General features: G+C 36.0%; 1 pseudogene; it reads left to right on the top strand.

Moving 5' to 3' along the window:
* Positions 1–3,972: 3,972 nt before the first annotated feature.
* Positions 3,973–5,445, top strand: LOC105806722 (annotated as a pseudogene).
* Positions 5,446–17,310: the final 11,865 nt, after the last annotated feature.

The following is a 17,310-nucleotide window of genomic DNA, read 5'->3' as shown; positions in this document are numbered from 1 at the left end:
AAGGATGCAATTATCATCCACACAAATGTAAAAGACATATGGAGTTTTTATTATTAACAATATTAGGTGTCTGAAATCTCATTGGAGTTATTTTAGAAGCACAGATGGTCAGACAGATGTATGCTGTATGTGAATATGTGAATAGTAAGTGACACAAATTGTAGCTGGACTAATCACCTTAAAATTATACATCTTTCTTTCTGATTATGACATTTCATGAAGAAAGGATACTGCTCTGCAGAATACAAATCCTTATTTAGGAACACTATTATATATAAGTATCATATTGTTCAATTTTATAGCCAGGAATTATTACTATTCTTTATACTTAAACACTTACTGTTTATTGTGTGCCAGCAAATACTAAGCACTTTACATGTATCCATCCATTTACACTTCACACCAACCCAATGAGGTAGTTATTATTGACATCTCCATCTCACATGCAAAGAAGCCGAGATACAAAGAAGGTGAGCAACTTGCCTTTGGTTACAAATCTAGTAAGTAGCACAACAAAGACTGAATCCAAGTGGGCTGGCTCCAGAGCCTATGCACTTAGCCGTTATGCTACACTGCTTCACAATTAAGAAGGAGAAAATAAAATAATTAAGATAAAAAGGAAGAGTCTATGGTGCTTTCAGAGATCTATCACATTTTGTCATGGATTAAGTTGTGTTCCCCTCAAATTCATATGTTGAATCCCTAATCCCCAGTACCTTGGAATGTGATGGTTTGGTAAGATAGGACTTTTAAAAAGATAATTAAAGTTAAATGACAGCATATGGGTGGGCTGTAATCCAATCTGGCTGATATCCTTATAAGAACAGAAAATTTGGACACAGAGAGACACCAGGGATGCACATGCACAGAGAAAAGACCACGTGAAGGCCCAGCAAGGTAGCCATCTGCAAGCCAAGGAAAGAGGCCTCAGGGGAAACCAGACCTGATGACACCTTGATCTTGGATTTCCAGCCTCCAGAACTAATAGAAATCAATTTCTATTATTTATAAGCCATCTACTCTATAACACTTTGTTATACCAGCCCAAACTAACTAAGAATCACATGTGCCAATTCCTCATAATAAATCTCCTTTTGTGCATACATGTGTCTTTGTTTTCTTTTCTCTTATTCTCTTTTCATATAATAAAACGTGCGTATTTTATTACTACATCATAGTGTTTAAGTATTTTTAAGTTTAAATCATAGTATTTAGTTACAAGATATCAAAGAGTAAACATCACTCAAGGAATTTACCTCCTCTTTTGGGAAAAGGGTTAGTGTGTTTTTACTTGTACACAGGATAGTTGTATCATGTTAGGTGGAATTTATGACCTTGCTATTGTCTTCATTCGGAGATTAAGTGTGGTTTTAGAAGACTTGTATGGGTGCCAAGTTGACAAGGGGTAGATTTGGGGTGGTTAATTTTGTCAATTTGAGTGGGCCACAGGGTATGCAGATTAAACATTGTTTCTGGACATGTCTGTGAAGATGTTTCCAGATGAGATTAATGTTTGAATCAGTGGACTCAGATTGCCCTCCCAGTGGGTGGCATTATCCAATCCACTGACGCCCTAAATAAAACAAAAGACAGAGGAAGGAAGAATTTGTTCCTTTTTATCCTGTCCCACTGCTTAAGCTGGGACATTTCTTTTCATGATCTTTTGCCCTTAGACTGGGATTTAGGTCATTAGCTCCTCTGGTTCTTAGGCTTTTGGACCCAGACCGCATTGTATCACTGGGCTTCCTGGATATCCAGTTTGCAGATGACTAGATGGCAGATTATCGTACTTCTCAATCTCCACAATTGCATGAGCCAATTCCTCATAATAAATCTCCGTGTGTTTGTGTGTGTGTTTGTGTGTATCCAGTTGATTCTGTTTCTCCGCAGAACCCTAAATAATACAGGGGCTGAGCTCAATTCAGACACTTTATTTACTTTTTCTTACTTAGCACCTACTATTCCTGTCTTTCCTGTGGATTTACTCAAGACCAATTCCTTCCTATCTCCTATTCCTACGGCCATTTTCCAAATCCTTTTATCCAGAGATTATCTCTGATTCACATATATACTCACATATACCGTCCAAAAATCTTATCTATCTTCCCTAAATAACAGTAAAAACTTTTCAAAAGGAAAAGAAAGCTTTTCATGCAATGCTCAATAAAGAGACTGTAGAAAAATTAGTGCTCCCCTTTAAAATATAAAGCGGAAAATTTTTGAGATTCCAGGAATTCTTTACAAGTCTTGATCATGTCCTAATTAAATTCTGGGTAAAGAGGTCACCATATATTTTCGTTTTAGCTTGGGAGCAGTTACTTGGGATTCTTGGGACCTTCTCTTTGTATGTGAGTAACTATCTCACTTATGGCTCCTTGAAATCTTTTTCTAACCACCCTTCACAAAGCTTCAGAAATTTCTTGAAAATGACATTACCTATTTCTACTTTCTTAGATGAATGGGAATAACCAAGCCTTCAGTAGACCTAATAATAGCCTATTTAATCAAGTTTGGCCTACAAAGAAACAAACCATGATGGTGGCTTCATAGTAAATACTGTTTAAATGAATAAAGAAAGGAAACATAAAGCAAAAGAAAGTGGAATCCATTGAAAGACAAACCATTTCAATTCATGACATTTTTGGAGACACATTGCCAGGATGGAGATGGATAGAAGTTGTAATTCAAAAATGTTCTAACTAAATCAAGTGAGTTTACTTGGAAGACACTGTATTCACAGTATAATTTATAACTTATCAGATACCCCAGGTGCTACAAAGAAAAATTAGCCATTTTTATTTTGAAATGTACAGTGCGTGGTTGGCTATGTGGACCTTAGCTATTAAAAAGCTCAATTTTGAAATCCCTTTGAACTTTTTTTTCTGTTATTGTAAAATTACACATTGTAAGACTCATTATTTTTTAATAATTCTCCTACCTTCATATTTTACATCATTTTTTTAAAAAGACTATTTTACAGCATGTTTTGCCATACCCTGAAGTTACTGCAACACTGCAAAGTTGGCCAGGCAGAAAAGCAATTCAAGGTAAGAACTGTAGAAGTGACATCAGCACCCAGGATAGACCTCCTTCAGGTAGGAAGGAAGCCAAGTCAATAGCTTATTGATGGCAGTGAAGAATGGTATCATATCTGGTACACAGAGCATGGGGCTGAGAGTCAAGAGACCCGGGCTATATCCCAGCCAACCAGGCTATTCCTTCACTTAGTGAACTTGAGCAAGTCAATTGCCTCTGTCCCGAGTTCTCTGCCTGCAGAACTGTGGTAAGAATATTCTTAATTCATAGGAATAGTATCAAAATTAATGGTTTGTTATGGGACTTTGTGGAATAAGAATATGGGCCAAGTACAGCAGGCAATGAAAACCAAAGAAAAAAAAAATTTTTTTTTTTCAAAGAAAAATTTTGCTTGTTTCTTGTACCCAATTTTTATTTTTTTTGGAGAATCCAGTGTTTCAAGGATTACAGTGAACTATAATCAATATATCTGCCCGAAAATTCTAATACTATTAGAAGTCCAAGACCATCAGAATGACCTATAGATCAAGAAAAGCTATGTCGATTAAACCTACTACAACAAGGGACAAAATAACCTAAAGAGAGTCTTAGCAGTTCTCACAAGGGGGAGGGCAGAAGAGAATATGTATGGTTTTTCTTGCTGAAGGAACTAATTGGTTGAGCATCTATTGTGTGAAATATTATGGAAAAGCCTACTTACAGTATCTCTTTTCACAACTGCAAAAACCCTACAATACGGATATAACTATCCCTGTTGTATGGTTGAGGAAACTAAAACTCAGAGAATAGCTGCAGGTGATGGGAATAACCTTATGATGGAATATTATTCAGCAATTAATTACCTTTCCAGAGAATATTTAATAACATGGCCATATTCAAATGTTAAGTTAAAAATTCAAAGAGCAGTATTCTCCTCTTTCAAGCCAGGGCCGAGCAATGGGCAATTCTCCAGATAACTGGCACAAGTGCCACAAGCCCTGCTGCAAGAGAAAGCCCAACCACAAGAAGAGGAGGTCTGAGCTGGTACCCCCACTGCTGCCGCACATGCACAGTAGGCGAGGCGGTAACAAGAACTATCCTGCCCTGAGGCTGGACAGAGGAAACATTTGGGGAACTTTTCCTGGGTTTCGGAGTGTGTACTCAAAAAACAAGGATCCCACCTCTCCTGAGATTGACTTTCTCCTGTATATCCTTCAGATCTCAGTGGAGATGAAGAAAGCTTTGTTCCCAGAGGTATAAGCATCTCCAAAACACCAGAGCAGAGGAGAGGAGAGAACGGTACATTTGGAGGAAAAGTAACTTGGTATGGCTGGAGCTTAGGGGGCAAAGCAGCGAATGGCTAAAGATAGAGTTAGAGGAGAAAAACAAGGGGCATTTGAAAGAATATGAGAGTCATTTTATCCCGAGAAAGCCACTGAAGGTTTTTAAAACAAGAGAAAGACAAGATTGGATTTACATTTTAGTAATATGTCAACACCTAGCATCAGTGTTTTGGATTGGACTGGAGGAGAGCAAAACATATCAGCATTAGTAGAGAACAGACCACTGTAGCAGTGTAGGTAAGAAATGATGGAGACCTAAACCACTGTTGCCTGAATGTTTTTTTGTTTTTTTTGTTTTTTTTTTTGAGACAGAGTCTCATTCTGTTGCCCGGGCTAGAGTGGCGTGGCGTCACCCTAGCTCACAGCAACCTCAAACTCCTGGGCTCAGGCGATCCTGCTGCCTCAGCCTCCCTAGTAGCTGGGACTACAGGCATATGCCACCATGCCCGGCTAATTTTTTTTTTCTCTGTATATATTTTAATTGTCCAGCTAATTTCTTTCTATTTTTAGTAGAGACAGGGTCTCGCTCTTGCTCAGGCTGGTCTCGAACTCCTGAGCTCAAATGATCCACCCGCCTCAGCCTCCCACAGTGCTAGGATTATGGGCGTGAGGCACCGCGCCAGGCCCTGAATGTTTTGATCATGTATACATATCACTAAATTAATTTTGAGCAATGCACCCCCATTTTATGTGCATTTATGTATGTATAAATATAAATGTGCATTATATTAATAAATAAAACTAAACATAAAAATAAATTAAATAGATAGAAAAAAAAACAAGGATCATCGATGTTGTGTGCAATGCGTCCAATAACGAGTTGGTCCGCACCAAGACCCTGGTAAACAACTGCATCCTCCTTGCAGGCAGCACGCCATACCGACAGTGGTACAGATCCCACTATGCACCGCCCCTGGGCGGCAAGAAGGGGGCCAAGCTGACTCTCCAGGAGGAAGAGATTTTAAACAAAAAACAACGATCTGAAAAAATTCAGAAGAAATGTGATGAAACGAAAAAGAATGCCAAAATCAGGAGTCTTCCGGAGGAGCAGTTCCAGCAGGGCAAGTTGCTGGAACATAATGAATGAACCACAACTACGTGCAATATGGATGAATCTTGCAAAGGTATTTTTGAGCTAAAGAAATCATACATAAAATAAACAACTCTATGTGATTCCATATATATGTATATAAATTTCAAAAATAGACAAAACTGAGCTCTGTTGTTACTGATTATAGGGGTACTGTCTAGAAAGAGGCAGGAAGCATCCTTCTGGAGTGCTAGCAATGTTCTCTTTCATGATCTGGATCATAGATATGTGGGTGTGTTTGCTTTGTGAAAATTGACTTGCACAGTTATGATTCTGTACTTTCTGTAGTATTCTATTATTCAATAAAAATTTAATAGCATTTATGAGAAATGAAATTTTATTCATTGTATTTTTCTAAATATGTATGGTAATAAGTATTTCCTTTCTTTAACAGCTTTATTGAAACAACTTACGTAGAAAAAGAAAAAAAAATCAACTTATTTTAAGGTACCATTTAAGACAAAGTTTGACTAATGTATAAAACTGTATAACTACCACCATGCCCAAGATATAGAAAATAAACAAATAAATAAATAAAATAAAAACATATAGAGCATTTCCATCTCACCAAAAGTTCCCTTGTGCCCTTTGGCAGTCATTCCCTTTGCCCTGGTTGGATCTCTGATCTGCTTTGTGTTGCTACAGTTTTGCCTTTTCTAAAAGTTTCATATAAATGAAATAAAACAGTATGAAGTTTTTTGTGTGTCACTCCTTTCACCTAACATATTGTTTTTAAGATGGATGCATATTGTTATGTGTATCAGCAGTTCTTTCCTTTCTATTGTGGGGTTGAATTCCATTGTATGCATATAGAATAATTTGTTTATCTATTGAGCAGCCAATAGACATTTGGGTTGTTTTCTTCTTCTTTTTTTTGATATTATGAATAAATCTGCTAGGAGCATTAGAATACATCTCTCTTTCTCCTAGGCAAATAACTAGCAGTAGAGTTTCTCAGCTTTGTAGTAAGCGTATATTTAATTTTATAATAAATTTTCAAACTATTTGCCAAAATGGCTGTAAGATTTTGTATATATACTAGCAACATATGAGAGCTCCAGTTACTCCACCTCCTCACCAATACTAGTATTATTGGTCATTTTCATGTTATGTAGTAGTATCACATCATTATTTTAATGTGCATTATCCTTATGACTATTGGTGCCATTTGTTTATCTTTTTGGTGAAGTGGTTGATCAAATTTTTGTCCACTTTTTTTATTGGGTTGTTTTCTTGTAGTTGTAAGAGGTCTTTATGTATTTTATAAAAAGATACAAGTTTTTTGTCAAACATATGTGACTTGTCCTTTTATCTTCCTAATGATGTCTTTCAGTGAACAAAAGTTTTTCATTCTGATAAAATTCAATTTATCAATTTTTATGGCTTGTGATTTTTGTAAAATATTACCTTTACAGAAAATAAGATATTATATAAAAAGGAGCTGATAATGACTAAGAGGGTAAAAAGTAGAACTGATTTGTCTAACTGGGGCAATCCAAATCCAGAGATTTAAACTATCTATTACATAACTGTAATGGGTTGTTTAGAGGAAGAATAGTATGAAGATGAACAAAGTTGCACTTTGCTATCATAATGCATGACTGAAAAGGTAATTGGTTTAAGGTGGAGGGAAAAGAAGATCAATTCTATTAATATAATGGAAGTTACTGGTCAAACATTCTTATCTTTGTTCAAATCTTCTTCCAAAATAAACACCAAAGGAGAGGGAATCAGCTCTAATAAATCAAGAAGAGTAAAAAGAGGAAAAATTTTATAAACAAAAATGAAGGAAAAATAATAGAAAGAGGAATCTGGAGAATGATTTAACTGAATAATTAAGCCATATTCCAGATAGGAAAAACAGAAAAGGGTATAATATTAAAATAAAAACATAAATTCAATTTCACTACATAATCAAGTTTAAACTGTATTTGAAATAAATAAAACACCTAATTACTGTTAAAGGGAAAAGCATTTTGAGAATGGATTTTTCTAATTATAAGTTGTATTTTTTAATATCCTACATTATTCAATAAGCTAACATTCCATATCCTCCAAAATATGCGTAGACAAAGTATGTCGTTTATGGCTTTTAATTCATGTTGTAAAACCCAAGAAAATATAACTTTTAAAACCTTAAAACATTAGTGGGCTTTACAGCTGAATTAAAAATAAAATGAAAAGCTTATCTGTTTTCCTAGTATTCCTAGTGATTTTGGAAACACCCTATTAATCACAAGCACAAAACCAATTGCCAAAGTTTAAAGATAGACAACATTTAAAATGAGCTCTGCCTCAAAATTATCACTTCAATAAAAAATCGAGGTGTTTTTCCCCCCAGCCAGGGCAACTGCATAAGGATAATTTATTCATCTCTAGGAAAAAAAGACAAAGCAATAGGTTTAATGCATATCGTATGTTATTTCTATAGAATGAGTAGATGGTAAAAGAAAATGCATACAAATTCATCATTTGATATTTTCAATATCTTGTGATACAGATAAGGAATGCATTTTTAAAGATACTTTTTCAACATATTGAGAGTTTGGGGTTTTTTTTAAGACAGAAAAGTTTCCTAAATTAGACTTAAAAAAAAAAAATCTTCTGGATACTAAAGAAACAAGGGAACAGCTTGCCTTTGATAAGAATCTTTCTTTTAAATGTGACAGAGATCCAATTTTCCTTTCTAACAGGATTAGAGTAATCCTAAATAATTTATCCTCCATTTATAGTTCGGACAAGTTCATTGTATGTGAACACCTAGCATCTCCTCTCCTTCAATTCTTTTTGATCAATTAATGTACACTTTTATTTTATTTTATTTTTTTGAGATGGAGTCTCACTCTGTTGCCCTAGCTAGAGGGCAGTAATGTCACCATAGCTCACTGTAACCTCTAATTCCTGGGCTCAAGGGATCCTACTGCCTCACCACTCTGAGTATCTGGGACTACAGGCACAAGCCACCACACCCAGCTAATATTTTTATTAATATATATTTTGTAGAGATGAGATCTTACTATGTTGCCCAAGCTGGTCTCGAACTTCTAGCCTCAAGTGATCCTCCCAGCTCAGCCTCCCAAGTAGCTGGGACTACAGGCACACACCACCACATCAAGTTGTATTTTTATTAATATATATTTTGTAGAGATGAGATCTTACTATGTTGCCCAGGCTGGTCTCGAACTTCTAGCCTCAAGTGATCCTGCCACTTTGGCGTCCCAAAGTGCTGGATTACAGGCATGAGCCATGGCGCCTGGCCTTTAATGTATACTTTAAAGTAGGAAATGTACAAAATCTCATAGACCATTATACAAGTTATTATATTTTTCTTCATAATTTTATTCATGTTTTTATGCTGAAGAAGGGAACTACAATTTGTTGAAGCCTAAAATGTAAGCTCCTCATGAGAACATAAGTTCCTAAGAATATGTCAGTTTCCCAGTAGATATAACCCCCTTACTAGAATGTAACCTTCTTGATGGTAGCAATTTTATGAATTTTGTCTTGTTCACCATTACAACTCCACTTTCTAGAACAAAACCTGGAACACAGTAGACATGTTCAATAAAAATGTATTACTGTATGCCTGCTACATACCAGCAGAGTATTAGGCACTTTAATACATTATTTAAGACACTAATATCACAAAAACATGCAAAAATAGATATTATCCCTTTTTTACAGATGAAAAATTGATTCTCAAAGAAATAGATAACTTTCCCAAAAATCTCTCAACTTATAAGTAGTGTTAACTTATCCAAATCCAGGACTTATAAGAGCACTAGCATGGTGCTGACATCCGGGTTACATCAACCAAACATAAATTCGACTTGCTCTTGAAGACATTTAATTGATCCTTCTTTCCATATCTACCACGTAGGGATTGTTTTTCTACATATGTATGGTTCTGTACTCTCTGACTTTTTTTTCCAAATGACAACAATCTTCTAATGTTTTGTATGAAGAGAATAGAATGATAATTACCTTTGTCTTTAGCACTATTGACTTAATTTTTTAAATTATTGATAATTAAGTGATTTCTTTGAGATTCACAACTTAATATTTTTATATAAATGTTTAAGTTTTTGTCAAATCGGGAAATCCTATAGGATAGAATACAAAAAATGACCACGAATTTTTTGCAGCAACTCTTACCAAGAAGTGGCGTCTACTTACCCACTTCATGTATCTGGATTGGCCTTGTGACTTTCTTTGACCAGTAGAATGTAGAAGTAACATTGCGTGAGTTATGAGCCTAGGCTTCCAGAGACTCCACACTCTCAATTATGCTCTCACTCTGTGAATGTGAAAAAGCCTGTGCTGTGTTGCTTCATGAAGGATGCAAGACCCCATAGGGAAAAGAAAAAACACTAGCTATCCCAGCCAAGACCCCAGAGTTAATGTGCAAGCCTCAGCAAACACCGTGTGGAGCATGCTAAGCCATCTTAGAAGAGCCCAAGCAAAATTGCCAACCACAGAAAAATGATTTTTGTTTTAAGCCAATAGGTATTGGGGAGGCTTGTTTTGCAACAGTAAATAAGTGACACATTCTCTCTAAAGTTTCTTTAATATGTAGCTATTATAGATATAATTGGTATTTGAAAAATGTTACATATTTATCCTACAGAAGTTCTGAAAAATTCTTTTTTTCCTCCAGCTTTATTGAGGTTTGACAAATAAAAATTGTATATATTTAAGGTGTACAATGTGATGTTTTAATATACATGTATGTGTTGTGAAATGATTACGACAGTCAAGCCAATTAACATATACAGCACTTCACATAGTTACCATTTGTGTGTGTGTGATAAGTATATTTAAGATTTACTTTCATAGCCAATTTCAATACTATAATATTATAATATAGTATTAGTATTATTAATTATATGCACCATGCTGAACATTAGATCTTCAGAACTTACTCATTGAATCACTGAAACTCTTTACCTTTTTATCAACATCTCCCCATTTCCCCCACCCTCTAACCCTTGAAAACCATTATTCTACTCTTTGCTTCTATAGGTTTGACTTTTTTAGATTCTACATACAAGTAAAATAAATTCAGCATTTGTCTTTCTGTGTATAGTTTATTTTACTTAGCATAAGGTACCCAGGTTCATCCATGTTGTCACAAATGACAGGATTTCCTTCTTTTTTAAGGCTGAATATCCCCCACATTTTCATTATCCATTCATCCATTGATGGACCATAAGCTAATTCCATAGCTTGGCTATTGTGAATAGTGCTGCAATGAACGTGGGGTATACTGATTTCATTTTGTTTGAACCAAAGTCAAGAAGATTTTTCCCTATGTTTTCTTCTAGTAGTTTTATAGTTTCAGGTCTTACATTTAAGTCTTCAACCCATTTTGAGTTGGCTTTTGTACAGGGTATAAGGGTGTAATTTGACTCTTCTGCATATAGATACAACTTCTAGTACTATGTTGAATAGAAACAGGAAGCGTGGGCATTGTCGCCTTGTTCCTGATCTTCAAGGAAAGGCTTTCAGCTTTCTACATTTCATATAGTGTTAACTGTGGTCTTGTCATATATGGCCTTTATTAGGTTGAGGTACTTTCCTTCTATACCCCAATTTACTGAGTGTTTTTTTTTTTTAATCATGGAAAGGTACTGTATTTTGTCAAATGATTTTTCTGCATCTATTGAGATAATCATAAGATTTTTATTTTTATTATGTTAATGTAATACGTCACATTTATTGATTTACATACATTGCGCCATCCTTTCATCCTAGGAATAAATTTCACTTGATGATTCTTTTAACTTCAGTTTACTGGTATTTTGTTGTAGATTGTTGTATCTATGTTTGCCAGGAATTTTGGCCTGTAATTGTCTTTCTTGTAATATCTTTGTCTGGCTTTGGTATCAGGCTAATACTGGCCTTGTAAAAGGAGTTTAGAAGTAGTCCTCCTCTTCAATTTTTTGAAAGAGTTTGAGGAATATCAGTGTTAATTCTTTACATGTTTGGTAGATTTAACCAGCGACCCATCAGATCTTGAGCTTTTCTTTGATGGGAGGCTTACTGATTCAGTCTTCTTATTTATTATTGGTCTGTTCAGGTTTTCTATTTCTTCATGATTTAGTCTTGGTAGGTTGTATGTTCCTAGAGATTTATTCATTTCTTTTAGGTTACCCAATTTGTTGACCTATAATTATAGTAATCTCTTATGATCCTTTGTATTTCTGTGGCATCAGTTGTAATATCACCTCTTTTATTTATAATTTTATTTGTCATCTCTCTTTTTTGTTAGATTAGCAAAAAGTTTGTTATTTTTATCTTTTTAAAAAACCTCAGTTTTATTGATCATTTCTATTATTGTTCTACTCACTATTTCATTTGTTTCTGCTCTGATCTTTATTATTTCCTCTTTTCTTCTACTAAGTTTGGGCTTAGTTTGTTTTTCTTTTTCTAGTTCCTTGAGGTGTAAAATTAGGTTGTCTGTTATAAATATAGCCACCCCTGCTCTCTTTTAGTTACCATTTGCATAACATATCATTTTCCATCCCTTTCTTTAAATCCCTTCCTTTATTTCTGAAGAACAGTTTTCCAGATATAGTATTCTTAGTTGACAGTTTTTTCTTTTGATACTTTGATTGTATTATTGCACTGTTTTCTGGCTTGTAAGGTTTCTGCTGAGAAATGAGCTGATAGTCTTTTGGGATTTCCTTGTATGTAACAATTCACCTTTATCTTGATGCTTTCAAAATTTTCTCTATGTCTTTGACTCTTAAGAATTTGATTATAATATGCCTCGGTAATGATTTCTTTGTTTTTAATCTATTTGGGGCTCCTTAGGATTCATTGATATGGCCATTTATTTTCCTCTCTAGATTTGGGTAGTTTTCTGTTATTATTTCTTTCAATAAGATTTCTTCCTCTTTCTCCTTCTCTTCTCCTTCTGAGACTCTCAGAAGTCATATGTGGAAATTGACTTGCTTGATGGTTTCCCATAAGTCCCAAAGCCTTTCTTTGCTCTTTTTCATTCTTTTTTCTTTTTGTTCCTCTGATTGAGCAATTTCAAATGACCTGTATTCAAGGTCACTGATTCTTTCTTCTGCTTAATTGACTCTGCTGTTGAAGCTCTCTATGTAATTTTTCAGTTTAGTCTTTGAGTTCTCCAAAGAGAATCCAGAATATCTGTTTGGTTCACTTTTATTATTTCTATGCTTTTGTTAAACTTTTCATTTTGTTCATGTATTGTTTTCCTGATTTTATTGTCTTTCTGTGTTTTTTTGCAGCTCAATTCTTATTTTGTTGTTGTTTATTTTAGAGACAGAGTCTCTTGGTCTTGTTGCCCAAGCTAGAGTCACTAAACTTCTTTAAGAGACTATTTTGAACAGTTTGGCAGGCAATTTATAGATTTCCATGTTTTCAGGGTTGGTTACTGACATTTTATTTTGTTCCTTTGGTGGTTTCATTCATGATCTTTGTGGCTTAGCATTGGTGTCTGCACATTTGAAGAAGTGGACAACTCTTCCAGTCTTTACAGACTGACTTGGCATGGAAAGCTCTCCACCAGTCATCCCCATCCAAACATTCTGGGCAGAATGGCTAGTGCGGTCTCTGGGAAGGCTTGCTTGGTGTGTGGGTGAGCTCATGGTGAACCTGAAACCTGGGTACATGGGGGCCTGGTCAGCACCGGGATCTATTGTGGTAGCCCTGGACCCTGAGTCTGCTAGAGTGAGCCTTCACCCTGGGTCCACAGGAGCCTGGGACGACAGGTACTAGTCTGGAGTCTGGAGCCATGGAGAATGGCCTGGCATTAGGGCATGCCTGGAGCCTGCATCTGAAGGCCAGTTTGGCTCTGGGGTGGGCATGGAGCTTGCTTGGGCCCATAGAGGTAGACCTGGGCCTGGGGCTGCAAGAACAAAATTGATGCTATGGCAGGCCTGGAGTCTGGGTCTGTAGGGGTCATCTGTAGCCTGGGGCCATGGGGGATGTCCTGGCATTGGGATGGGCCTGATGCTGGGATCTTCAGCAAAGTCAGTTGCTCACTTCACTCTCCTGATCCTATGGGGATGGTATCTGTCTATGCACTGCACTATGCAGGCTTTGGGGAGAGGTGACATGGATAATGTCAAACTGTCCCTCCTACCATCTTCAATATGTCTTTTCTTATTTCTGTGCTCCATTCAGGTGCTATAATCTCTTACCTGGATTCTTTGTGAGTGTATTTTTGTTCATATGTGGTTATTTACATTGATATTTCTTTGAGGGGATAAGCACTGGAAACTTATTCTGCCATCTTGACAATATTATTCCATTGTTGCTCATTCACAAATCCATAGTGCAGACAGGATTTCATAAAGTATATTCAGGTCCCAGTCATGCATCTCCAAAGCTCTGTCACTTCGGCTTTAACTGATGACTTTAACCTCAAGCTGGTAGCAGATGGTTTGCAGCCACTTCGATGTCAACTATCCCCTGACAAATTCTATTTCACATAATTTCCACCCAAAAAATTAAAAATCTATGGTAAATTTACATATTGCATTATTAAGAATATTCCTGAGACTATTGATAGGAACAAAATCCTCCAGTTATAGTTTCATGTATTTGATGATTAGAAAAATTTCCCACAGGCTAGCTTTGGTTCCATACACTTCAAACCTTGTTTTTGTTCCACTACAAACATACTTTAGATGCTGGGCATCTTAAGACATATTTATATCACATATTCATACTACTTTGGCTACATACCAGTGAGTCACAACATTAATCAAGTTGGCAGAGTGGGCAAAAGGAGTATACCTGGAAGCTATTCCTATGTTAGAATGAGGAAGTCGTAACTTAAATATATGGGAAGTGATGGTGTGAAACACATACATATATTTCATTTAACTGAAATAAAATAAAATATATTTTCCACTCAAATTTCCTTAGAGAAACAATGTGTGGGGTCAGTCCAAAACCACCAAGCAGAGGAGAAATGCACTGCAAGAAAAAGTCAGAGTAGAAAAATATAGCACACTTAATTGATTATAGTTAAATATGTTGCACAAATTTTACAAGTGTATATGGCCATGTGAACACATCACTAGGGTCCCTCCCAAGGTGTGGGGATGATTTACATACATGTAAGGGACCAGGAAGCTTAAGTTTCACTACCTTCAAGGTAGATCAGTCTCCAATCCGCTCCCTCTTCCTGACTCCCTTCTTTATCTTATTCTCACAAGTAGCAATAAATGCTTCCCCTCTGTGTCTGAACCCCTTTGGAATCCTATTTTTCTAACCTGAGCACTTTTGCCAATCTGTGGTCATATCCATTTTGTTTTTTCATTCTCTTTATTCCGCACTTCAGAACCTGAATTTCATGGCATTTCAAGCCACCAGAAAAGATAATTGCTTGAGTGTGATAATGGTGACTGACAATTTCATCTCCAAACTATCAGTTCACACTACATATATCAGGAATCAAGAAACACAACACCTCTTGTCAGTAAAACAAAAGAATCTTGTGACAGCATTTCAATTGAATTTTTCACCTGGCACTCACCACATTAGCACTCAGTTAAAATAACTCCATTCATTATTCAAAAAAAAAATTCTGATGCTCTAGACAAGGTAAATGAATTTATATACAAATATAAAAAACTAATACTACTGCACCTGATCCCAGGTTTTCACCAGCTTCAAAATAACCTGTCTTGATTTATGATAACTTTTATTATTTGTTTGCAACAATAAGTCAATCACAGGTCATTCTTTTCTACAAGTGAATCATGCTTTTCAGCAGAAAATGACTATGGTGCAAAATAATAAGCAAAACATGTCAATCTCAAAGCTCAAACTAAAGTGTCTCTTAGTTACTTGTAAACATTGGTAAAGACACCAGTCCAAAATTTAAGCAAACTCTCAAATGTCCTGTAAAATGTATAGCTCAGATATTTGAGGGTTTGGGTAACTTCCCAAAAGTTGTCTGTAATTTAGATCATCCTGTTTTCCATTGTACCCTCCCTTTTTTGTTCCCAAATACACTTCTTAGCCTTCAGGAGCCAGCAGAGTGTGGTGCTCCAGGTCACGGGCCAGACTGGAAAGTTAAACCCAAGTGTGTTCACATCACAGCTCTGCCATGACTGGTGGTATTTAGGCAAATTGCTAAAATCCTCTGAGCCTCAGTTTTTTAGTTGATAAATTTCAGATAATAACACTATGTTCTTTACAGAATAGTCGAGTGGATTAAATGGGCTGAGATATGCGATTTAGCACATTGACTAGCAAGAAAGTATAATCACTTCCAATTATTTTTTCCCATTTATATTTTCCCATTATCATTGTCATTTTGTTCTGTGAAATATCATTGGATAATGGCTTAACAAAAATGAAAAACAAATCAACCCACCCTTCTAGGATTGATCCTAGCTTCTTATTTCAACCACCTAGGCTGAGTCACTTCAAAACAGGAGCTTTCTATCGCTCTTTCTTTGGATACTACTTTAGTTTCAAATTTTATAAGATGGCCTTTGTCTCTGCAGTGTTTCACATATATCTTATTCCAAATATATCTTCTTTACATATATGTTCTTCCAAAAGAACAAGTGCAAAGGCAAATATAAATTTAGCTCATCAAACTGTATTAAAAATACTAAATCAGACTTCTGGTTCTAAAATGGTGGTGTAAAAGCAAGCTGGCTTCACTGCCTTACCCCCTAGAAAACCAGAAACAAATATACAGCCTAGAGATTAACACCAGCAATATCTCAGAACTCAAATATAAGGAGAAGGCAGTTCCCAGAGCCACAGAGAAGTGAAAAACTTCAAGCAGATGGTAAGAAATTCAGACTTTCATAGCTATGTCACCCCTCCCCTCAATCTGCCTGGCACCAAATGTACAGAATTTTTTTTCCCAACTCAGAGTTTCTACACTGGAAAAAGTGAGATTGAGGTAGACAATCAGCTTCTCCACTATCTTGAGTTCCCTGGAAGGAGATCTGGCTCTACCTTTACCCACAGGAAGCATTGGGGAGTCCCTGAAGAGAGAAATGTCTCTAAAAATAGTCAGAGACAAAGTGGGGAGGCCGGACTACCACCCCTAGCCCTAGAAACTCTGCACTGTAACTCAGACAAAGGAGATGCCAAATCACAGTGGCAACACCATATCATAGGAGGTTCATTCGACAGGTACTCTGGGCATGAACCTCTAGCAGCCTTCCTACACTGCCAGGATAACACTTTTAGGGCCTCCCCCATTTGGGACAGGCAGAACTTTGATCATTTACTACAGCCAAAGCAAACTGGGGGTTAAGGTGCCATCTAGTGTCAAAAAAGAGGCATCAACCTAGTGGAAAAAAAAGAAAGAATTCAATAGGCAATCTCTAAGCAAACATATCTTAACTTAAGAGAGCTGGTGAAGACTGAAATAAACAACTAATTCTTCAATGCAAAGATATAGTTGTAAATCCACAAGAAGCAACAGCAAACAGGGAACTATGACCTCCTTAAATGGACAAAAGAAGGAACCAGTGACTGACCTTAATGAGATGGCAATATGTGAGCTCTCTGACCAAGAATTCAAAATATCACTTTTAAGGAAACTCAGTGATCTGCAAGGTAACACAGGAAAGAAATTCAGAAATTTATCAGAGAGATTTAACAAAGAGATTGAAATAATAAAAAAAAAAGGTAAAAAAGAAATTGGAACTGAGAAATACATTTGTTGAACTGAAAAAGTCATTAGAGGCTCCCTAAAGTAGACTGTATAAAGCAGAAGAAATTAATCAGTGAGATAAAAAACAGCCTATTTGAAAATACACAGAGGGAAAAAAAGGAAAAAAAAAATGAAAAGGAACAAAGATTGCCTACAAGATATAGAAAATTACCCCAAAAGAACAAATCTAAGAA

This window comes from Propithecus coquereli, unplaced genomic scaffold (genome assembly GCF_000956105.1).
Source record: "Propithecus coquereli isolate 6110/MARCELLA unplaced genomic scaffold, Pcoq_1.0 Scaffold144, whole genome shotgun sequence".
Lineage (NCBI taxonomy): Eukaryota > Metazoa > Chordata > Mammalia > Primates > Indriidae > Propithecus > Propithecus coquereli.
The sequence above is the reverse complement of the archived record's forward strand: the minus strand, read 5'-3'. Positions and strand labels throughout refer to the sequence as shown.